Source organism: Anabas testudineus, chromosome 15 (genome assembly GCF_900324465.2).
Source record: "Anabas testudineus chromosome 15, fAnaTes1.2, whole genome shotgun sequence".
In the NCBI taxonomy this organism is placed as follows: domain Eukaryota; kingdom Metazoa; phylum Chordata; class Actinopteri; order Anabantiformes; family Anabantidae; genus Anabas; species Anabas testudineus.
The window spans coordinates 3,880,405-3,905,910 of record NC_046624.1 but is presented as its reverse complement, the minus strand read 5'-3'; the positions used below and the strand labels follow the sequence as shown (position 1 = coordinate 3,905,910).

At 41.6% G+C, this 25,506-nt stretch overlaps 1 protein-coding gene and 1 long non-coding RNA gene across 7 annotated transcripts in view; one reads left to right on the top strand and one right to left on the bottom strand.

The window, feature by feature from the left end:
* The window catches only part of LOC113159935 (cilia- and flagella-associated protein 46), a 67,001-nt gene extending 44,742 nt beyond the window's left edge, over window positions 1–22,259 (top strand). For 4 of the 6 annotated variants that reach the window (XM_026356950.1, XM_026356951.1, XM_026356946.1 and 1 more), the window contains exons 61-63: window positions 225–362; window positions 3,326–3,387; window positions 22,144–22,259. The gene's annotated coding sequence lies outside the window, so the exon portion shown is untranslated. The remainder of the gene's footprint in view (window positions 1–224; window positions 363–3,325; window positions 3,388–22,143) is intronic. The other 2 variants (XM_026356947.1, XM_026356948.1) reach the window with 2 other exon arrangements.
* Window positions 13,538–14,041, bottom strand: LOC113159937. Its single transcript, XR_003298648.1, has 3 exons — window positions 13,937–14,041; window positions 13,734–13,856; window positions 13,538–13,626 (listed from the first exon to the last, which is right to left on the bottom strand). It is a non-coding gene; the product is annotated as an uncharacterized LOC113159937 (long non-coding RNA).
* Window positions 22,260–25,506: the final 3,247 nt, after the last annotated feature.

Here is a 25,506-nt window from a genome sequence, read left to right as displayed (position 1 = left end):
GCATTGACAAATCAACAGTGAAAGGCACAGTAGAGCACATTGCTACTAATACCACTTCTACTACTCATCAGTGTTTTTAACTCATTCTTACTGACTTTGTTGTGTCCCAAAAGACTAGAAGCCACTTTATCACTGTGTTTGTTTTGACCAAAGAGAACGAGCCACAGGATGTTCTCCTCCAGCGTGTCATTTGACCTTTGTGTGCACTGTATGTATGTAAGTAGGTCAGAGAGAGCTCTTCACTGTGCAGCAGATTTATCACACGCTGGAGGCAGCAGAGACAGGGGAAAAGGAGTCAGAAGGCCTGGAAATTATTCACACACAGACGAACTACTACATCTTGGGGATAAACCCTATCATCAGTAAGCATCATCACCACAGTGAGGTCATGCTTGGTAAATATTGGCATAGCATAAAGAGACAGATGCAGTGAACTGCTGTCAATAAAAATAGAGTTCTGATGTTAAACTTAACATTAAAGAAAACAAAAATGCTAAAGTTAGCTGCCTTTACTTTTTCATTTTTAGCTGAATAGTAAAGCTAATTGACAACTTTTTAGTTGCCTTTCTTGGTTTCTCTTTCAGATTAAAGAATGACAAAATAATCAAAATGTTAAGTGGTGGCGAGCTGTAGGGTAGTTTTGTCAATAATACAATAATAACCCATATGTATTTTTGGTTTAGTGTCTGTGTGCTGTAAAGATTATTTCCTGAAAACTTCATTCTCATAAAATTCTAAAATTATTTGAAATTTAGCTGCGCATTTCCAGTAATAGTTTATAATGGGTTTTTATAGCAAATATAAAGAGAAAATGTTAGTTGGTGTAGTTTCCATGTACCAGCTCATTATATTCCCCCATGTTTTTATAAAAATAAATAAATAAATAAACATATTAGTAGCTAATAGAAAAACAGTTAAGATGTCAATATCCACGTATACTGTAGATAGAAAGGCTAAGGTGAGATCTTTAAGAGTGCTCAGTCACTAATGAAAATGGGACATGAATACAGTGCCTTGCAAAAGTGTGTCTTTTCTAGGTTGATATTTTTTTCTATACTGTATACATGCTCATTTAAATTAGAATAATACTAGTTACAGTTACTAGTTACATAACTTTCCACACAATGGAAGAGCCTGTGCTGTTTACAAAAGTATTGAAGCCCTTTCACTTCAGTTAACCTCAGTTCAATGAGTTAGGTACTTTTAGAAGCAGCCTTATTAGTTGTGTGGTGGTCTATTGTAAAATAATATTGGTTCAACGACACATCTTCAACAACACATCAAGTCTTGACCACCTGAATAAGTTGTAGCTTAGGGTTAATTCATTCCCTTTGACATAACAACACATAATTTACCCAGTACGACACTTCATTTTCCATAAGTAGACACACACTATATATTATGTACAACTGAGAATTATGATTCTTCTATTAGCTCTAAAAATAAGTGAGAGAAAGGCCATGGCTGCCGTCCTTATGCACCCACTATGATGACCAGCTTCTTACTCCACCCCCTATGAGAGTGCAGACAGCTGACAAGGAGAAATGAGATGCACCTGTAACCACTGGCTGCATAATGAAGGGATACTGTTTGTCTGGCAGTATAGCAAAGGGACTATAGGAAGTATAGCCGGTACATCAACTGATAAGATTCATAATTTTCTGTATGAATGTGCAAAGTGTAACTTTTGCCTGGCCAATCCCTTCGCCTGGATCTCCCGCTCATCGCCCCGTCTGGTCCATGGCTGCATTTAAGCAATGTGCAACAGACAATGCCTGCATTACTGTAGTCTGACATACAGCCATTCTGACAAGCAAGGTTGTTAGATGCAACCCTGTGAAGCATCTATGAAACCTCTGCATCTTTATTCAAGGCCTGAGCAGGCTGCCTACTAACCATGGGTGCACTGCTCTGATTTATGGTGATGCTTTATTTGACAGACACCCTTTCTTGGCAAAGTTTAGGGATTTGTCGTTGAGCACACTGGAGACACCATAAAGCTAGAGAGAAGCAAACAAACATCAACAACAATAAAGAACATGTACAGACAGTCTAAACCTACATCCATCCATTAACATCACTAACTGGCTTGTTAAAGATTTGGCTCATCACAAGTTCTTTCAACCTAAAAACATGAGTTGTTCTGAATGAATGAACATCTGAAAGTTCAACTCATTAAATTAAGTTTGAAAGAAACAAAACTAGTTGACTTCCCTGCATGCATTGTTGAGAGTTGCACAGAAAGATTCAAGAAAGATTTTAAGGAGGTGGAAGAAGGAAGTTTTAGCTGAAAAAACTAAAACAATCTCTCCTCAAGCCACGTGTTTCACAAGCCATCTTTAAAATTAACATTGACATTTGATTACAATAACTATAGAGACAGGGGTAATACACCCAATAATGAGGCATCATTTTATCACAAGCAATTCTGCCTAAGGATTATAATCTATAGTCATGAAATCAAAATTTGCCGTTTGAGGCTGTAATCATATAAGAACAGCGAAGACTGTAGTGCATGTTCTAAGCACATGCTTTTTATTGATTGCATTATTGAATGTGTTGAAAGATGCTGTGCACAGTTGGTCTGTTTTCTGACATGACTACTTTACATCTGTATCACATGCAGAGGCCATTATAGTACTGTTTCCATAATGAGTGGTTTTATGTGTGAGGGATTGCATATAGAAGTGATGAGAAGTCTCAGAGCTAAACACATACAATAATGCAAAAAGTGATGTACAAGAATGTGCACACAGATTTAAAATGTCATGTTGTTAAACTACAACACAATAATATTGAAATTTGCAGATGGAAGAAGCTGTCACTTACTCTACTATGTGACATTTGCTTGGATTATCTTATTTACGTAAGCCTTGAATGAGAATTGCAGTGAAATGTCATATTTTCAGACATTATGTAATGCACAACTTTGGAAAATACTAAACTAACCAGCATTTTACATGCAACTTAGAGCATGTTTTATTATTATATACATAGTATTATATATTATTAGGTAATTAAATGATGTGCGTTACACTTCAAACAGTTAATAATGTACCTTGAAACACTTGTGCCTATAGTAAGTTGCAAATCAAAAACGTCAGTGACACTTCCGAGGTGACCCTGCGACTGTGATGTGCGGTAAAGCAATGTTGAAAAGCCTACATATATGCTGTAGCATGTCAGATTGGCAAAAAACATGCAAATTCCAAACCTACAGTCTGCAGACAGGACTGTTAGTACTGTGAGTTGAAGGCCTGGTGACTTTACCACGTGGAACGTAGCTGACATTCTTTGTCTGCTCTTTCTTTCTCTTGTTTGGCAGCAGATCTGAGATTGTTCGGATGAAGATCTATTCAGAGCAAAGATGGGCAAGAAGCAGAAAAGGTCAGACTCTAAAGAGATGATTGCTGCAGAATTCACACAATTTTACCCTCTCTTCTGTCCTTCTATGTATCTCTCAGCACAGTTTTGTCTTGTTATAGTGTTGCCTTGTTTGGTCTTTGATATGTTATCTTTTATCACCTCTGACCTTATTATTTCTACCTCTCCTCCCTATTCCTTGACTTTGACTGTCCTTAACAGCAGCATGGTATTCTGTGGGGTCTCTTTTTCACATAGCACTGCAACAAAAATGAATCAATTTTGCATCTAATTTACATTCCCCCATAACAGCCTATCACACTCAATTTTGTGTGAAGGCTCGGCTGTGCTGCTGCTATCTGTGCAGTTCTGTGTTGGCAGGTCTGGGTGCACTTCAAGGACCCATTCACCTCTGAGATGGTGAAGCTACTGTAAGCTGTACGTTGTCTCAATATCTCAGTGTGTTTTGACACTAATTATAAGAAAATGTCTACCAGCACTCAAACCTGGGTGTGGCATTCTTGTTATGGTGTTTTGAATTTACTGGCTGACAACTATTGGCAGGTGGATACGTAATGCAGAGGTGCAATAACTGGCTAAAACTCGTAATATCAAGCTCCTTCTCTATGCAATATCAATCAATGTTTTCTCTGTTTTTTCTTACCTGCCATACCTCATTCAGACAGAAGAATCTTTGAATCTTTATTGGATTTTTATTTGGTGCACTACATTAGCTGGCATGAGACACTGTACATAAAATGCCTGAATGCTTGTAGTGAACTCTGGGCTGCTGCATATTATACATTCATTAAAGTCAAAACTGGGTCCATCACAGACACTCAGGGTTGACATTGTGTGCAGCAGTGATTAAAACCTATCAAATCACATAGGAATTATAACTAAATTATCACTTAGTCAATGGACAGGTGGACTACTTTTCTCACTTTGGCCTTCTAGTAATGAAAAGTCAGCAGATCACTGCAATCATAGCCATTTGATCTGACATGGTTACCACTTCAGCCACTGGGGGCTGCAGTAGCTCATGTGGTAGAGCAGTCATATACAAACCAGCTACCTGCCGAGGTGTCCTTGAACAAGACACTGAAACGCCTGAAATACTAGTGGCAAAATGTGCTACCTGGCAGCTGTCCAACCACAATTTCCCCAGATGAATGACGTATGTCATTATCATTATTATGGGAGCCTTGAAGTTTTTTAGCAAACTTCCATCAAGTATGTATCGAACAACAATTAAGTATTGTTTGTGTTCTGTTATTGCTAAAAATACTGGAAAGCTAAATATAGCATTTCTTTCTGTCAGGCTTCAGGCAGAACACGGGGAAGTTAATGCTCAGACAGGGAAGAGGGAAAAGTAACTGTATGAAACCATTTCAGGGATTTCGCTCCATCAGAAATGTTTGCCCTGCAAATTGTTGCTATGCCACTAGAAATACTACACATTCCCATTAATAGTCCTGGTAATATGTATTTATATTTAAGTATTTATATGTTAATGTCAAAAAACATGATAAATTCATTTGAGGCAGCAGGTGATTAGTAAACTTCTCCATTTCCAGTCCAGTCCATTTCTGGATGAACGTATTTTTCTCTAATACATCATATTCTGGTGTTATTACTGGGTGACATCACACTCTACAGTCACTATCATCATGTGTTTTACAAAAAATATAATATAATATTTTAAATGTTTAACAATTTAAGACATTTATTTTCATTAATTAAAATGCAAATGAACAGTTTACAGAGTGTATTACATTTTCAGTTCAGTGCAGTTTACATCATTTGTTTAAGATTTTAAAGACAAGCAGCAGACGAAACACGGAGCAGGTTGTTTGGTCCACAGCTGCACACAGGTACAATACAGCTCCAAAGCTGAGGATCCCTGCAGAAAGGTCCAGAGACAGAGACAGAGAAAAACAAACATTGTAAGTTTAATATGATCTAAAAGAGCTTCTTGATTACATTTGTCTTTGAATTCAGTAAAACCAGATAACTGCAGGAATAAATCCATAAACTCCATAAATAACGTGTAAAATACAAAAACAGACTCACGTTGTTGAAATGGTGTCAGGTGTAGTTGAGGAGCGACGAGAGATGATGAAGAATCTTCTTGGTTGCTGTTGACGAGGAGAGGTGTGACTTTGTCTCTGTTTGGTAGAGAAGCAGGAGTTGGTGGTGAACATGGATGATGAAGAGGAATACGTCTGACACAATAAGAAAACCTCAGACTCTTCTACAGTGGACTTGTTATTACCTTAAGTTCACAGTTTAGACGGAGGAAGAACAGTTGTTTAAGTCAAGCTCAGTCCTGGTTTCACATGATGCAGGTTCCTGTTGACGACTGTGTGTCTTCACTCATCCAGAACATGGAAACACCTGAGAAACAAAGAACATTTGGTTCATTGAACAACAAACACAGGTTGAAATGATCAGACGGGAAAAGCTGGAGAAAATACTTTTGGACAACAGGTGACCGCTGGAATCTGTGGGTGGAGGTGGCAACTGCAGGGAACTGGTAGAAGCTGACAGACAAAGGTTGAAGGTGGATGAGAATATTTGGGTGGATGTTAGAGGCTGTGGACAGTGGATGTAGGTGGAGGATGAAGGTGGTGCTGCATGATGTTAAAACAGCAGAGGGAGGCTGGAAATGGAGGATGAAGGTGGTGCTGCATGATGTTATAGGCAGCTGACGGAGGCTGGAAGTGGAGGATGAAGGTGGTGCTGCATGATGTTAAAAGCAGCGGAGAGAGGATGGAAGTGGAGGATGAAGGTGGTGCTGCATGATGTTAATGGCAGCTGACGGAGGCTGGAAGTGGAGAATGAAGGAGGTGCTGCATGATGTTAAAACAGCAGAGGGAGGCTGGAAGTGGAGGATGAAGGTGGTGCTGCATGATGTTAAAAGCAGCGGAGAGAGGATGGAAGTGGAGGATGAAGGTGGTGCTGCATGATGTTAAAGGCAGCAGAGGGAGGCTGGAAGTGGAGGATGAAGGTGGTGCTGCATGATGTTAAAGGCAGCAGAGGGAGGCTGGAAGTGGAGGATGAAGGTGGTGCTGCATGATGTTAAAAGCAGCGGAGAGAGGATGGAAGTGGAGGATGAAGGTGGTGCTGCATGATGTTAATGGCAGCTGACAGAGGCTGGAAGTGAAGAATGAAGGAGGTGCTGCATGATGTTAAAACAGCAGAGGGAGGCTGGAAGTGGAGGATGAAGGTGGTGCTGCATGATGTTAAAGGCAGCAGAGGGAGGCTGGAAGTGGAGGATGAAGGAGGTGCTGCATGATGTTAAAACAGCAGAGGGAGGCTGGAAGTGGAGGATGAAGGTGGTGCTGCATGATGTTAAAACAGCAGAGGGAGGCTGGAAGTGGAGGATGAAGGTGGTGCTGCATGATGTTAAAGGCAGCAGAGGGAGGCTGGAAGCGGAGAATGGAGGTGGTGCTGCATGATGTTAAAGGCAGCAGAGGGAGGCTGGAAGTGGAGGATGAAGGTGGTGCTGCATGATGTTAAAACAGCAGAGGGAGGCTGGAAGTGGAGGATGAAGGTGGTGCTGCATGATGTTAAAGGCAGCAGAGGGAGGCTGGAAGTGGAGAATAGAGGTGGTGCTGCATGATGTTAATGGCAGCTGACGGAGGCTGGAAGTGGAGGATGAAGGAGGTGCTGCATGATGTTAAAACAGCAGAGGGAGGCTGAAAGTGGAGGATGAAGGTGGTGCTGCATGATGTTAAAAGCAGCGGAGAGAGGATGGAAGTGGAGGATGAAGGTGGTGCTGCATGATGTTAATGGCAGCTGACGGAGGCTGGAAGTGGAGAATGAAGGAGGTGCTGCATGATGTTAAAACAGCAGAGGGAGGCTGGAAGTGGAGGATGAAGGTGGTGCTGCATGATGTTAAAGGCAGCAGAGGGAGGCTGGAAGTGGAGAATAGAGGTGGTGCTGCATGATGTTAAAACAGCAGAGGGAGGCTGGAAGTGGAGGATGAAGGTGGTGCTGCATGATGTTAAAGGCAGCAGAGGGAGGCTGGAAGTGGAGGATGAAGGTGGTGCTGCATGATGTTAAAAGCAGCGGAGAGAGGATAGAAGTGGAGGATGAAGGTGGTGCTGCATGATGTTAATGGCAGCTGACGGAGGCTGGAAGTGGAGAATGAAGGAGGTGCTGCATGATGTTAAAACAGCAGAGGGAGGCTGGAAGTGGAGGATGAAGGTGGTGCTGCATGATGTTAAAGGCAGCAGAAGGAGGCTGGAAGTGGAGAATAGAGGTGGTGCTGCATGATGTTAAAACAGCAGAGGGAGGCTGGAAGTGGAGGATGAAGGTGGTGCTGCATGATGTTAAAGGCAGCAGAGGGAGGCTGGAAGTGGAGAATAGAGGTGGTGCTGCATGATGTTAATGGCAGCTGACGGAGGCTGGAAGTGGAGGATGAAGGAGGTGCTGCATGATGTTAAAACAGCAGAGGGAGGCTGGAAGTGGAGAATAGAGGTGGTGCTGCATGATGTTAATGGCAGCTGACGGAGGCTGGAAGTGGAGGATGAAGGAGGTGCTGCATGATGTTAAAACAGCAGAGGGAGGCTGGAAGTGGAGGATGAAGGTGGTGCTGCATGATGTTAAAACAGCAGAGGGAGGCTGGAAGTGGAGGATGAAGGTGGTGCTGCATGATGTTAAAGGCAGCAGAGGGAGGCTGGAAGCGGAGAATGGAGGTGGTGCTGCATGATGTTAAAGGCAGCAGAGGGAGGCTGGAAGTGGAGAATAGAGGTGGTGCTGCATGATGTTAAAACAGCAGAGGGAGGCTGGAAGTGGAGAATAGAGGTGGTGCTGCATGATGTTAATGGCAGCTGACGGAGGCTGGAAGTAGAGGATGAAGGAGGTGCTGCATGATGTTAAAACAGCAGAGGGAGGCTGAAAGTGGAGGATGAAGGTGGTGCTGCATGATGTTAAAAGCAGCGGAGGATGGAAGTGGAGGATGAAGGTGGTGCTGCATGATGTTATAGGCAGCAGAGGGAGGCTGGAAGTGTAGGCTGAAGGTGGTGCTGCATGATGTTAATGGCAGCTGACGGAGGCTGGAAGTGGAGAATGAAGGAGGTGCTGCATGATGTTAAAACAGCAGAGGGAGGCTGGAAGTGGAGGATGAAGGTGGTGCTGCATGATGTTAAAGGCAGCAGAACAAGAGTGGATGTAGAGGTGGAGGAGGAAGGTGGTGCTGCATGATGTTATAGGCAGCAGAGGGAGTCTAGATGTGTAGGATAAAGGTGGTGCTGCATGATGTTAAAACAGCAGAGGGAGGCTGAAAGTGGAGGATGAAGGTGGTGCTGCATGATGTTAAAAGCAGCGGAGGATGGAAGTGGAGGATGAAGGTGGTGCTGCATGATGTTATAGGCAGCAGAGGGAGGCTGGAAGTGTAGGCTGAAGGTGGTGCTGCATGATGTTAATGGCAGCTGACGGAGGCTGGAAGTGGAGAATGAAGGAGGTGCTGCATGATGTTAAAACAGCAGAGGGAGGCTGGAAGTGGAGGATGAAGGTGGTGCTGCATGATGTTAAAAGCAGCAGAACAAGAGTGGATGTAGAGGTGGAGGAGGAAGGTGGTGCTGCATGATGTTAATGGCAGCAGAGGGAGTCTAGATGTGTAGGATAAAGGTGGTGCTGCATGATGTAAAAAGCAGCAGAGCAAGAGTGGATGTAGAGGTGGAAGAGGAAGGTGCAGGATGTTAGTGGCAGAGGCTGGCGGTGGAGGAGGTGGTGTAGGTGGATGTTTCAGGAAGCAGAGAGTCACTTTACTTTTACTTCTTTGCTCTTTTTCTTTCTGGATTCTGAGGCTTCGGTTCTCCTGAAACATCCACGTCATAAAGTGGAGGATAGACACCAACCTCGTATGACGCCACCACGTCCAAACGTCCGTCCTCACCGGCTGACGTCTCCATCAGGGGACGATTCAGCGTCTCCCACAGCCTCTGCTTGATGCGACGTCCCAGCTCCAAACTGTACGGACGAGGTCGACCGGTCTTGTACCTGTGAGGAGCAGAAGAAACACAAACCAAATCTTATTGATACAAAATCTCACATGTGGAAAAGTTGAGACACAGAAAAATGTGGAAATGATGTGATTCAAAGAGTCGGGAACATACTTCAGCAGCTCATCGACCACTCGCTGGTAGATCTGCTGGTACTCTCCCACTGACCAGTTGTGGATCATCAGGGGGACGTCGTCCTGCAGTGGAGCAGTGGAGGGTCGGGGGCTGGGGGCCACGCTGGAAACAACGGGCAGGTCGGCATCTGGGATGGTGGACAGAGGCCTCGGGACAGGAGTCAGCAGAGCTGAGGTGGAGGTCTGAGGAGAGGACACCACGTCCTCCTCTGGCTGTTCAGTTGGAGCCTCTGAGGTCCTCTTCCTCTTCCTGGGACGCTGGACAGCAGCAGCAGCAGCAGCAGCAGCCTGGTGGAGCTTTATTAGAAAATGGAAACACACCAGAGGACGTCAGGTTTTCATCAACTAGTTACTTAATACCACACGTTAACATGTGACCAGAGACAAATGTCCATCAGATGGACACAGGAGACGACAAGTTCAATTAACACATCCTTGACACAGTTTTTAAATTTCACTGAATTTAAGAGGAACAACATTTCTTTGATTTTACACCAGGCTGCAGAACTAATTTAAATGATGGACAATAAAAGTGAAGATGAAACAGAAACAAAAATGTTTCATGACTGATGTATTTTTATTTTCATGACACACAAATGGACTTGGTTCACTTCACTTTCCATCATTTCATTCAAATGTCTGCTCCACTATCTATTACTTATTACAGCGTCCTGTCTGTGTGTTTCCACTCATTTAATAATAATATCAATAAATAAATCTCATTTCCTGATCAGTGGATTTTGTGGATGCTGTGAGCACCGGGGTGGACACTGTTCATGTCTCAGTCAACTCACAAACACAGAGAAAACAGCAGAGACTTTCAAAGGGTTCAAATCTCACATTTTCCATCATGAAACTCGGATGTTGCTCTTTCTTCTCTGACTGGGAGTCTTTAGTCGTCGTTAGGACGGAACAAGTCCTCAGTACAAGAGACAATCTGGAAGAAATCGTCGAGTGAAACTTGGAAAAACTTTTCTTGACCGTCTGAGGTTGTGTTGATTTTTAAATGGTGATCTGATGGACATGATTCACCATGGCAACCACAGAATCTCTGTCCTCCATTTTGATCTGACTGGTCCTCACTTCTTCTCTGCTCCAAGTTCACTTTCACTCTTTCTGCCCACATCTTGTCATCAAGTCACCGTGTCTCTGCTGTTTGACCACATTTTCCCACAGCAAATAAATCCACACTTCGTTTCTTCTTATTCTTCATGTTGTTGTTGTAGTTTTTCTTCTGTGGACTTTATTTAATACTTGTCGTCATCACAGCAGCTCAATCGATTTGTGCGTCTCCAGGTGAAAATGCGTATTTTACGCATAGAATTGAAGCTAAAATGAATGGGAAAGTACCGAAAGGCCACAAGCAATTAAATACCCCAAAATAAATCGTGTTATTTGGGTTAAATTACAGATTTTGTTGACGTATACATTGAAATCTACATTTTAAAACCTTTTTACTATTTAGCATTTGGATTTAAACAAAATGTAATTCAATTGTCATTTTATTTTATGCCGTTGTAAGGCTTTCATTTGTGATTGAAAACTAAAACATGAATAATACATTTCATGAAGAAATTAAAGTCTAATCTTACCATCTTACAAGCTAACTTGCTAGCTAACGTTTGTCTTACATCCAACGGACTTAGCTATTTCTGTGTGAACCATTAATGTGTTTAGCTAGCTAGCTAAGTGTACAACAACATGTGTCGTTTTCATTTCTACTATGGTACTATGTCCTTCTCTGCAGACTTCACTGCAGCAATGAACCACATTGTTTATTTAAGTGTGGAGCTGGTTGCAACCAGACGTTTTGTAGAGATGAGGCGTTTAAAGCTCCTTTTTATCGGTTAAAGAGCTAATAGCTCACTTAAAGGAGCAGAATATTCTGTATTGATCTTATTATTGGTTTTGTGTATTTATGTTGGTGTTGGATCTTTCCTGGTTGTGGTTCCTTTTCTTTCTGTCTGTTTAGAACTACATTATTAACACGTCCTGCAAAACTATACTTCAGAGAACTTTCTATGACATACAATTCCTTGGAACTACATCTAGTTAAGGCTGTCTGTATATATGTGTGTGGATATGATGCTCATCACTGCATTCATCTCATTTCGCTTTGTTTGTGTTCAGGCCAGTCCACAGTGTGCACTTCATGGACATCTTGAAATGATGAGCGTACACATCTTAGAGGCTCTAAACCATGCTGAGCACCGTCTTCAGTCATGTCTGACTTATTACTCTTGATCAATCTGGGCAAGTGGCTGATTTGTTTATGACCTAAATTCCACTGTACATTGTCCTAAAAATACGTTGCTGCTTTTTCAAGCTCTTAAAACTACTTTGTGAGTTACATGGGAAGTTTATTAGATCAGATCAACACAGAATGCTTAAAGGCACAACCTTTACTTTTAATAATGATAGTTTGTTTGATTTACAGTGCATTTGTCAGTTTAATTTGGAAGTTATCAGAAGTAATTGTTGACTGTAAAATCTAAGCTAATCAACTTTAATGCCTTATTTCACATACCGTTACGTTACGTTACGTTTAACTTTGAACTTTGCAATAAAATCAACCAAAAAAGTTGCTGACTATAAAATGTACGGTTTCTTATCAAATATACAGTAATGTGTCATACATTTGTAACTTGTTTTTTATGGTGAAATTCTGGCATCCACAGCTGCCGGTATTTCACCGTGAATTACACTGATTTTTCAGCTTCAAAACAGCAGTCAGACATTTTGATTCCTACTATAAACCCAAACACCAGAGTTCCTCTAGGGAAACACTTTCTGTCCTGTCACATTCGTCATCACAGACACTTTTCAGCTTCTTAAATGTAAAGATTGACAGAATTTGCTCCAATGATCATTAGTGTGCTCATTGAGAAGCAGCGTCCATATTCACCATGACTAACAACATCTTCTCTTTAATGGTGAAAACAAGTGGCAGCACGTTGCAGCAACAGTGGAAGAAAATGACATTTTCAGCATCATCACAGTATCTTAGATAGATTTAGACCAGACTAGATAATAAATGAAAAACAAACATCTGCTTCTTATATTGTTCTAAGAAAACTTTGTTTTCCTCATTAAATCCGTCAGTGTTAAAATGATCAAAGTGTAGAATGAGCTTCCTGTGTACATCAGGCAGGATAACTCACTTTCTGATTTTAAATCTTTTCTTAAAAACACATTAATTCTCTTTGGCTTTTGACTCAGTTTCAGATGTTAGTTTAACTGTTGTTTTACACTTGTTTTTTTATGTCATTTATTTTTAAGAAAATATCAAATATCATGTTGTTTGTCAAAGTATCTTTAACACTGAGCTGATCATAACCATGAGGTTACACTGGAACTGTAATGTACATGTTTCTATTTCTACTGTTAAGGAAGGGTGGTGCAGCATTCATATTTTATTTAATCAATCGCATTAGTCCCATTAATACATACTTATATTGAAGTATTTATTTAAGGCAGCAAGTGATTAGTAAACTTCTCAAATGATCATAGAGTTTATATCTGTGTTGATTTATTTTTCTCTAATACATCATATTCTGGTGTTATTACTGGGTGACATCACACTCTACAGTCACAATATCATGTGTTTTACAAAAAATATAATATAATAAAATAATATTTTAAATGTTTAACAATTTAAGACATTTATTTTCATGAATTAAAATGCAAATGAACAGTTAACAGAGTTTATTACATTTTCAGTTGAGTGCAGTTGCATTCACACATTTTACATCATATGTTTAAGATTTATAGACAAGCAGCAGACAAAACACGGAGCAGGGTGTTTGGTCCACAGCTGCACACAGGTACAATACAGCTCCAAAGCTGAGGATCCCTGCAGAAAGGTCCAGAGACAGAGAGAAACAAACACAACTATGGTAAGTTTAATATGATCTAAAATAGCTTCTTGATTACATTTGTCTTTGAATTCAGTAAAACCAGATAACTGCAGGAATAAATCCATAAACTCCATAAATAACTTGTAAAATACAAAAACAGACTCAAGTTGTTGAAATGGTGTCAGGTGTAGTTGAGGAGCGACGAGAGATGATGAAGAATCTTCTTGGTTGCCGTTGACGAGGAGAGGTGTGACTCTGTCTCTGTTTGGTAGAGAAGCAGTAGTTGGTGGTGAACATGGATGATGAAGAGGAATACGTCTGACACAATAAGAAAACGTCAGACTCTTCTACAGTGGACTTGTTACTACCTTAAGTTCACAGTTTAGACGGAGGAAGAACAGTTGTTTAAGTGAAGCTCAGTCCTGGTTTCACATGATGCAGGTTCCTGTTGACGACTGTATGATCTTCACTCATCCAGAACATGGAAACACCTGAGAAACAAAGAACATTTGGTTCATTGAACAACAAACACAGGTTGAAATGATCAGACGGGAAAAGCTGGAGAAAATACTTTTGGACAACAGGTGACCGCTGGAATCTGTGGGTGGAGGCGGCAACTGCAGGGAACTGGTAGAAGCTGACAGACAAAGGTTGAAGGTGGATGAGAATATTTGGGTGGATGTTAGAGGCTGTGGACAGTGGATGTAGGTGGAGGATGAAGGTGGTGCTGCATGATGTTAAAACAGCAAAGGGAGGCTGGAAGTGGAGGATGAAGGTGGTGCTGCATGATGTTAAAACAGCAGAGGGAGGCTGGAAGTGGAGGATGAAGGTGGTGCTGCATGATGTTAATGGCAGCTGACGGAGGCTGGAAGTGGAGGATGAAGGTGGTGCTGCATGATGTTAAAAGCAGCAGATGAAGGCTGGAAGTGGAGGATGAAGGTGGTGCTGCATGATGTTAAAAGCAGCGGAGAGAGGATGGAAGTGGAGGATGAAGGTGGTGCTGCATGATGTTAAAAGCAGCGGAGAGAGGATGGAAGTGGAGGATGAAGGTGGTGCTGCATGATGTTATAGGCAGCAGAGGGAGTCTAGATGTGTATGATGAAGGTGGTGCTGCATGATGTTATAGGCAGCAGAGGGAGGCTGGAAGTGGAGGATGAAGGTGGTGCTGCATGATGTTAATGGCAGCTGACGGAGGCTGGAAGTGGAGGATGAAGGTGGTGCTGCATGATGTTAAAAGCAGCAGATGAAGGCTGGAAGTGGAGGATGAAGGTGGTGCTGCATGATGTTAAAACAGCAGAGGGAGGATGGAAGTGGAGGATGAAGGTGGTGCTGCATGATGTTAAAGGCAGCAGAGGGAGGCTGGAAGTGGAGAATAGAGGTGGTGCTGCATGATGTTAATGGCAGCTGACGGAGGCTGGAAGTGGAGGATGAAGGAGGTGCTGCATGATGTTAAAACAGCAGAGGGAGGCTGGAAGTGGAGGATGAAGGTGGTGCTGCATGATGTTAAAGGCAGCAGAGGGAGGCTGGAAGTGGAGAATAGAGGTGGTGCTGCATGATGTTAATAGCAGCTGACGGAGGCTGGAAGTGGAGGATGAAAGTGGTGCTGCATGATGTTAAAAGCAGCAGATGAAGGCTGAAAGTGGAGGATGAAGGTGGTGCTGCATGATGTTAAAAGCAGCGGAGAGAGGATGGAAGTGGAGGATGAAGGTGGTGCTGCATGATGTTAAAAGCAGCAGATGAAGGCTGGAAGTGGAGGATGAAGGTGGTGCTGCATGATGTTAAAAGCAGCGGAGAGAGGATGGAAGCGGAGGATGAAGGTGGTGCTGCATGATGTTAAAGGCAGCAGAGGGAGGCTGAAAGTGGAGGATGGAGGTGGTGCTGCATGATGTTAAAAGCAGCAGAACAAGAGTAGATGTAGAGGTGGAGGATGAAGGTGGTGCTGCATGATGTAAAAAGCAGCAGAGCAAGAGTGGATGTAGAGGTGGAAGAGGAAGGTGCAGGATGTTAGTGGCAGAGGCTGGCGGTGGAGGAGGTGGTGTAGGTGGATGTTTCAGGAAGCAGAGAGTCACTTTACTTTTACTTCTTTGCTCTTTTTCTTTCTGGATTCTGAGGCTTTGGTTCTCCTGAAACATCCACGTCATAAAGTGGAGGATAGACACCAACCTCGTATGACGCCACCACGTCCAAACGTCCGTCCTCACCGGCTGACGTCTCCATCAGGGGACGATTCAGCGTCTCCCACAGCCTCTGCTTGATGCGACGTCCCAGCTCCAAACTGTACGGACGAGGTCGACCGTTCTTGTACCTGTGAGGAGCAGAAGAAACACAAACCAAATCTTATTGATACAAAATCTCACATGTGGAAAAGTTGAGACACAGAAAAATGTGGAAATGATGTGATTCAAAGAGTCGGGAACATACTTCAGCAGGTCGTCGACCACTCGCTGGTAGATCTGCTGGTACTCTCCCACTGACCAGTTGTGGATCATCAGGGGGACGTCGTCCTGCAGTGGAGCAGTGGATGGTCGGGGGCTGGGGGCCACGCTGGAAACAACGGGCAGGTCGGCATCTGGGATGGTGGACAGAGGCCTCGGGACAGGAGTCAGCAGAGCTGAGGTGGAGGTCTGAGGAGAGGACACCACGTCCTCCTCTGGCTGTATAGTTGAAGCCTCTGAGGTCCTCTTCCTCTTCCTGGGACGCTGGACAGCTGCAGCAGCAGCAGCAGCCTGGTGGAGCTTTATTAGAAAATGGAAACACACCAGAGGACGTCAGGTTTTCATCAACTAGTTACTTAATACCACACGTTAACATCTGACCAGAGACAAATGTCCATCAGATGGACACAGGAGACGACAAGTTTGTTCAATTAAAACATCCTTGACACAGTTTTTAAATTTCACTGAATTTAAGAGGAACAACATTTCTTTGATTTTACACCAGGCTGCAGAACTAATTTAAATGATGGACAATAAAAGTGAAGATGAAACAGAAACAAAAATGTTTCATGATTGATGTATTTTTATTTTCATGACACACAAATGGACTTGGTTCACTTCACTTTCCATCATTTCATTCAAATGTCTGCTCCACTATCTATTACTTATTACAGCGTCCTGTCTGTGTGTTTCCACTCATTTAATAATAATATCAATAAATAAATCTCATTTCCTGATCAGTGGATTTTGTGGATGCTGTGAGCACCGGGGTGGACACTGTTCATGTCTCAGTCAACTCACAAACACAGAGAAAACAGCAGAGACTTTCAAAGGGTTCAAATCTCACATTTTCCATCATGAAACTCGGATGTTGCTCTTTCTTCTCTGACTGGGAGTCTTTAGTCGTCGTTAGGACGGAACAAGTCCTCAGTACAAGAGACAATCTGGAAGAAATCGTCGAGTGAAACTTGGAAAAACTTTTCTTGACCGTTTGAGGTTGTGTTGATTTTTAAATGGCGATCCGATAGAAATGATTTACCATGGCAACCACAGAATCTTTGTCGTCCATTTTGTGATTTTTAAATGGTGATCTGATGGACATGATTCACCATGGCAACCACAGAATCTCTGTCCTCCATTTTGGGATCTGACTGGTCCTCACTTCTTCTCTGCTCCAAGTTCACTTTCACTCTTTCTGCCCACATCTTGTCATCAAGTCACCGTGTCTCTGCTGTTTGACCACATTTTCCCACAGGAAATAAATCCACACTTCATTTCTTCTTATTCTTCATGTGTTCATCTGGGTTTTCTTCTGTGGACTTTATTAAATACTTCGTCGTCATCACAGCATCTCAATCGATTTGTGCGTCTCCAGGTGGAAAGAGGCGCCGCGCGTATTTTACGCACGTGGCACACTCGGACAGGATCAGTGAGGATGAGCCAGTTAGTGAGCTGCAGAGTTTCCTTCACATCACACAGGTTTGCTGCTCCACACAGATCACAGGCTGATGAGGAAAGGGTGGGCAGTCAACAACAGCAGGGAAAAAAGGACAAAAACAAGAAGCAGCAAAAACACTGCTTCTGAAATGTAACTGAATGTGGAGTGTGTAAATGGTGGAAGTGTAACTGCACTGCAAATATACAGCTCAGAGGCTGGGGATACCTGCAGACAGGTAGAGAGAGAGAGACAGAGAAAGGGAGAGGAGCCCAGTGTGTAAGGAAGGTCCCCCAGCAGACTAATCTATAGCAGCATAGGAGATGGTCAAGAGGAAAGTTTTAAGCCTAGTCTTAAATGTAGAGAGGGTGTCTGCCTCCTGAACCTGAACTGAGCTTGATAGCTAAAGGTTTTGCCTCCCAGTCTACATCTGGAAACTCTAGGTTAAGTTGCTGTTGCTGTTGATTGCTATATTGGAGGTTAGAGACTTTCACTTCTCCTTAAATAATGTTGAACCAAAGACCAAAGCCTTCGCAATGAAGGGCAGTGCAGTCAGTATAAAGGAATCGGTCATTTTGTCCAGTAGCCAGCACCCACAGTGCAATAAAAAGAGAGTGTGTTGGATGAGACCGTGAGAGACACTGATAGAGTCTGTGTTACGTTTCCTCCTTTCTGACTTTTCCCAATCTCTTCTTCAACTTTTCACTCGCTTGTTTTTGATGGGGGTTTGGACACTTTACTTTGGACTTTACTCGACTACTCTTTCTCCTTTTAGTCACACTTTATGTGCTGTGAAAGTTCCAAGAAGACAAATCAGAGGCACCTAACACATATTGGTAAGACATTATATCAGGAGTGCTTTCATACACAAAATCATTCCTCTCCTGATTGCTTCTATCTGTGACCTTCTGATTGCTCACCTGGAGTTTCTACCACTCTACTGCCTTATAACTAGGGGTCTCTTTAGGAAATTGTGATTCTGATTGAGAGGACTGGGCTCAATATGATCTCCTGGCCTCTCATTAGTAGTGTATAATAGCTACTTAGTAAAGTGGATGGCTTTCATTTATTGGCAGCTGACTTTGTTTATGTGCTCACTGTAGTGATTGCTTTGCCACCCCCTCTTTTATCCATTTGATCTCCTGATTTGTAGCGTAAGCCTCTGAATCCTAATGCTTGCAGTTATATTATTGCTGGTATTAGACACATATTTGCCACATTTGTCTACAGCATTGGCGATTTTCCCAGTCATTTAGACTGGCTAGATAAAAGGTGGAGAGCCTGGGTACACACCTGAAAGTCCTATTAAACTTATCAACATCTATCCAGTAGCTTTAAAGTGATTTCACTGAAATGTTACCCTGCTGATAGCAGGCACATAGTGCCTCTGAAGACTTGAACAAGAATGTTGCTGCCAAATTTCTTGGCCGTCTATCCAAAGTTTGTTGGAATATTTAATCAAAACCAAAGTGTGTTGGATGAGACCAGCTGACACCACTATTCTTAGAGCCACGCCAACAGTCCAGCTGAAGGCTGATTCACAGTAAGCGATAAGTGCTGTCTTAGTTTCGGGTGTGCTAGAAACAAACCCGTTTAAATGCTTTCAAGAAGAAAGGTCTACAGTAATACCTTAATAGTTCATCGTCAAATGTAATAGTGTTGTGAATCCTTCCAAATATTTTAAAAGCCTCTTGCTCTGTTCAGCTCTGAAGTAGCACTGCTCTTGAGCCCAGCTGCAGTTCCTCATTAGCTGTGAAGATACATGATTTTGTGTCACTGGAACAGAACATGACTAAGGAGTAAGTAGGTAACAGTGTGGATCTACTTTGCCCCGCAGATATTAAACACATTGCTTTGTATAATAGTCACCATCTGACATCAAGCAGTAAATGCTTTTCTGTAAAGTGGCTGTTCAGTCTGTGAACACAGGAATGGATGTCAATGTACAGTACATGTTTCTCATGCGAAAATAGGTAGTAATTGCCTGAAGACCTTCATTTATTAGCAGCTGATTGAGCTTCTGTACCCACTGCATTGACTGATCCAAAAACTGACCCCTGATGTACTCACTGTGTAATCAAAATTCAAGAGGAGATCAACCCATGTATATTGGTCCACTGCAGACTCATGCAGTAAGAATACAACAGTCTCTAATGTCAAGTCTATCTCTCCATTGGACTTGTATGGGCAGCAGACCCAAATCCCGTACATCTTTTCACTGAAGGACTCTCTAAGCGTAGTTTAAAACAGATTTTTATTTCCACAGAATTTTCTAACTCTTTTCTTAGACAGTCGTAAAACAGCAACACCCAGAGCTAGTCAGGAAATACTGTATAATGGGGGCATAATTGTGGAGACAGCATAATGCAGAGAAAGGAATGATCCAGATTTTGCCTGTCAAAAATTCCTGTCTACTGGTCTCAGATAGATTCTCCTGCAGCTGCATTCACACTTTTTATTATCAGCCTGTGCCATCAATTACAGCAGCTATCTGGGAGAAGAATACACACACCTTTCACATTTTTACTTTTGTGTGGAGACTGTATCTAGAGACAGCAAGAATCTCATTGTATCAATATGGTGATGGCGACCCCCAGTCAGTGTTCACTGACAGGCTGATTAACCGTCCGTCAGTCATGGCTTAAAGAAATGATGGATTGTGATCAACATTATGCACATGGTGTGGCGGCTTTTAGGCAAAGAGTTGCACTTATGATATCTTTCTGGAACTTTGTGGTGATGGCATGCAGGCCAGCTCTTCACCCCTCATCTCTCTGCTCTCACCACTCTGCAAGAGTATGGTGACTCAGGAAAAAACGCAGACTGACCTGGCATTTTGTTACAAACTGGATCTAAAGTGACAACTACTGGGACATATGTGTTAGATTCTCAGACAAACAAGGAGTAAAAAGCACACTGGAAGTTGTCGAGAAGTTCCTCCGTGGGCATCATGTAACATTCTAAACATATAAATCTGTAAAGATCCATGAAGAGTTACATTGTGCTATGATGATTAAAGGTTGTGGCTGATCCCTATACAACCATTCATCTTTCAGGTAACATGAAATTATACAGTTCCATCATATTTCACACTCAAATGTCACGATGGGCAAAAAAACATCTCTGGGGACCAAGAATGTCACTGCCAAATTTCTTGGCCAGAGTAGTGGACAAACCAGCTGACACCACAACCCCCAGAGACACTCTAGCAGTGTGGCTAAAAGGTTATTCACAGTGAATAAAAGGCTAGTTAGCCTTCACTGACAGTATGGAACTGGAGTGTTTCATGTTGGTCCAAATGTGCAAAACAGCTTTTTAAAAAGGAAATTTTGTTGTACTTTTCTGTTCAGCTCTGAAGTAGCACTGATGTTGAGAACAGCCTGAGTTCCTCATTAGCTGTGAAGATACATGATTTTGTGTCACTAGAACTCAGCATGAGTAAGGAATAAATAGGTAACATTGTGCCCTTCATTTTTGAAAATCACCTCAATGTCAATTTGAACTCTATTTGGATCTATTTGCCCCGCAGATATCACACACATTACTTTGTGTAATAGACCCCATCTGCCATCAAGCAGTTAGCTGCCTTGTTGTTATTGTGAGCTCAGACGATGGATCATTGAGGACACATTTGTAATAGTCTTACTAGACTTGCCTAAACAGCCGAAAGCAGGTAAAGCTGACTCACAATCACCTGTACTTTCTTAATAGACAGATTGATATCCCTGAAGTTTACCCTACTTAGTGTTATACTATGATTATTAAGTGTTCCCTTAATCTTCTTCAGCAGTTTGTATTTGTTGCACTTGACACATGTGATGTGTTATAGGACCATTCAATTTCCCAATTTTTTTTAATTTGTATTTTTGCAGCCTGCAGTCTCTGTCTGTGGTCATCTACCTTGCAGGACGGAAATATAGGTACGAAACTAGTCTGTTTTGGTTAAATACAGAAAAAGTTTCTGAGTCAAAAGCGAGTTAAAGCATGGCCCTCAACTGCACTCTGAGATCTGTCTACATCAGAACTGAGTCTCTAATTAAAGTCAGTAGAAACTGGTTCCTCTAACATTCCTGCTCTACCCTGCACGCTGAGGATTTATTACTGTGTCTACCAGCTCTGTCACAGATGTACAGTATTATTACGTTTGTATTTATTCAGTCATATCAAACTGCAAAATCCATATGCACAGCATGTAGCCTGTAAAGATATGTCCTATGTGTCTCGCGTGATAAAACCCAGTTTTCACGTGCAGTGTTTGATAAATATACTGCTGTGCAAACAAAGCAGATGCTGTATTACAGGTGTATGTTTGGTGTTGGTGTTTACGGTGATGACTAGGATCACAGTTTGAAATATTAAAACCCTGTAGGGTTGTTTATTTATGTACTATACAGTGTATGTAAAATGTTACCTGATACCTGAGTGTTGTTTTTCTACAACAGCCATGTTGATTACACTTAATTTTGGTTATGTTTAGGCAACTTAAAGGACTGGTTTGACCTGAAGGAAATATTGCAGTGTTAATTATATAGTGCAACAAAAAAAAAAAAAAAAAAATCAGTGAGCTAGTCAATCAAAAGTGCATCAAAGCATGGCACACAACATGCATTTCATTAATGCTTACCTGTGTATATGTTGCCTAAAGCATAATAAGCATTCTTAGAGGGTAGGGTTGATATTTGTTAGAAGAAATCACAATCAAGTTGGACTCAGATAACAGATGAAGATGCACTGAGGCTTCTGTCAATGTGACATTTCTGTAGAAATTGAAATTTGTACCCATGACAGTAACACTGTTACATAACTTAAGTGTGAAGGTGTCAGTAATTCACACTAGTACCTTTGTGCCAGGGATAAATTATGGGTTTTTGAAGGTCACCAGATAACCCTGATTCTCTTGTGTCACAGCACCACCGGCTGTGCTGCAAATGGAGTATCGAATGCCAGTGGAAGGATGGCAATACAGCAACCAGGCCAGAAAGATGGATCTATGGACCAGGTGCTCAGGTATTTGGAAAACACTGGGGAGAATAATGCAGAGGACAACTCTTGATATTGTCAAAACAGCATCACATCACACCAGGGTCACAAACATGGGATGATACATAGTGTACATAGTGTATAGATAGACAAGTAACAGATTTTAATTTTACTTGCATTTCAGAAAAAGTACCAGCTCCTCTTGAAATGGGGTTTGGGGGTCTATAACCTAGTTTTTTCCAGCTGAACTGAAGTAATCCTTGTTCAAAGGCACATTGAGAGTTAAGGAATGGAACTAAGAAAAAATTCATTCACTCCTCCCACTCAGTTTGTCATTGACCCTCCAGCTGTTAAGTTATTAACGCCGCTATGGAACCTTCCTTTGGGTTACAACTACACCCCACAATTATATTATATTCATATGAAAATGTATTATTCTAATGAGAAAGCAGAATCACTCAGAACATTAAAATGGTCTTCATGGTGTACTTACATTACATATTACCTTATATAAATTTAACTGGTGGAGGAAAAATAAAAAACAGATAAGTTACACAGTGTCCTTTGTCCTTTGTTTTACTCATTATTGTTAAATGTAAAAAAAAAAATAGTATAAAATACCATTGTGGAGTACAGCCCCAACAGTCTCGGCAACAATTAAGTAAAACCCAAGGAAGTACACTTTGACATAGGGACATTGTAGGGTAAGTACATTATGGACAATGTGGTTGTGTCTACTTGGAGCAAAGTGATGGCAGGTGAATAGGAGAAACTGGTTTTAGAGGATGTTCACAGGCAAGAAAGTACAAGAAAGTATGAGCAACTTATACTATCCCAGTATTTTAATTGCGTACACAAGGATTTAACTTGTCCTGTGCGTGCAGCTATAGCTTTATTTTAACACATCTTATCTTATCAGTGTGATAAACAAACTTAGCTCAAGGTGAGACACCTAGAGGACGAAATTAAAATCCCACTGAAGTGGTTGAAGTGTTGATTGTGTTAAATAGGGTAACTACAGAGGGAAACAGTGCTGGGTTCTTTTAGACCTCACCTTGTATTGTAGGAAAAAGGGAAATGAAATAGTGGACAGGACGCAATAGATAGGAAAAAAATCAAATGAAATGTTCTATATATATCTCACCCTCACACATTTGCCTTGAGGAGCTTTACAATCTGTAAAACATAACCCTTCTGTCCTTAGAGCCTTGAATCAAAAAAGGAAAAAAGGATTTGGATAGATCTGGAAGTATTGTGTGGAACAGTTGAATTTGAAAAGCTACAGTAATAAAAGGAACTTAATTTAGCCATATACTTAACATGCATGCTCTCCCAGATGAGTATTGATAGCTGGCTGTTTTTCCATGTGAACATGTTATTTAATGATATAAAACCTTTTACGATGTCATGAAAAAGAGCAAATTTGGATTTTCTCTCTCCAAGTAGCAAAAAGCTCGTAAATGTTACCAGGCTGGGATGGAAATCCCACAGGCATATGTTAACTTGGGCCTCTCATATACAGTAGTCTTCACCCAATGTTCTCTCTATAATAAGATGAATTTTCAAAGGGTCCCATGATCAGTCAATGACATTATCTAAAAAACGTCATTAGTCCACCAAGTCAAACTACATTACAGTAAATATGAAAGAGATTAGTCTGGCCTTGAGGCTGCCATGTGGAAATTTTGTGGTAAACTTTCAGGGTCCCACTCCTTACATGCCTGTCTGCGGTGATGAGATGAGAAACACAGTGTGTGTTGGTAACATTGTGGGAGATGGTAAGCAGCTAAATTCTAAAGTATGAAATATAAACTGTGGTGCTAACTTATCCAATTCTAATGACCTGGATAAAGGAGCCTTTAACTGTACAGTAACGTTCTGTACATAATGTCTAATGGACAAAGATTTATCACCCACCATTGCCGTTTCCCATAGTCTGAGGGGGATTTGATTCTTTATGCTTACCACTCTCTTCAACCCAGTTTCCAGCAACAACTATGATAAATGACTGAACACTACCAGCACCAAATGGCACTGGTGAACATGTGAACAGTATTTAACTGCTGAGAAGTCACAGACAGAGCAAAAAGAAAGTGCTCTAAGAGTTAGTGGAAACCAAAACAGACATAAAACAAGTGTGAACTTTAACTTGCATTAGTCAAGCAGCCATCAGTTTTGTTAAGTACCAAGTTGATGATTATATTGTTCTGCTGATCCCAACTGGCAATAAAACCAATTCATACATGTCAGGCTGGGATAAAATGTTACTGAGTACATGGATTGGCGTGCTCTGAATGTACCCGGTGTGAGCCATTAATACTTTAACTAGTATTACAACAGTATGTAACATGACATACTGTACATGTAATGGTATAATAGTTTATTAAGATAACTAGTAGCTGTCAGATCGCTACACAGACTAATTCTGTTAGCATGATGGAGCATGACAGAGATATCACTAGCAGCAGCATCTCTCGGCATCATTGCTTTAATGCTTATTTATATATATACTCAACACTCACGTTACATATGTCCGAAACAGCACCTGAGTAGACAGGTTTCTTGTTGTCAGCCTGTATCTGTGTGATCAGAAAGTCAGGGCCCTCCACAGCATCAATCAGTCGGGTAATAGTGTTCAGTAGTGCACACAGAACTGCATTTAGTGTTTAGTGACTATGTGCATATGGCTGATAACATCTCTAAATCAGCACACCGTGTTGATGGAAGAATCCTTTCATGTGTTTTATGTATTATATTCATGTGTCTCTCTGTCTGCCATGTTAATGTGTTATTAGAACAATGTAACATATAAAACCATTTATAAAAATTTATAAAATCTATAATTGATAATGAATGGTCCAGACTTTCTTTATTTGATGTCGCACAAACTTGTGAAAGTACATACAATTGAGTCTAGACTTAGCCTAGACTTTGATTAGTTTTGCTGCTGCGTCTGGCAGGTGTTGAAGCACAAATTAGAAACCGTCTTCAAATAAAGCAGCGGCAGACAGAGAAAGCAGTGGGACGGAGGAGGAGTGCAGCTGTACACACAGTGAAATGACAGCACGCGGCTGTTAAATGGTTTTTCAACTTGCCTACCTGATAGGAGCAAGATTGCTGCCTGACAGAAAGCCTGAGCAGATAAGTGTATTCAGCAGGTGATAATAATTGTGAGGCAGTGATGCAACGACACTGTGGTGAGGTCACAGAGATTTTCTTCAAGATCAAACTTACATCAGCTTTAATGTAATCGTACTGACAACAGATTTATTGCAGAATAGTATGTATTAT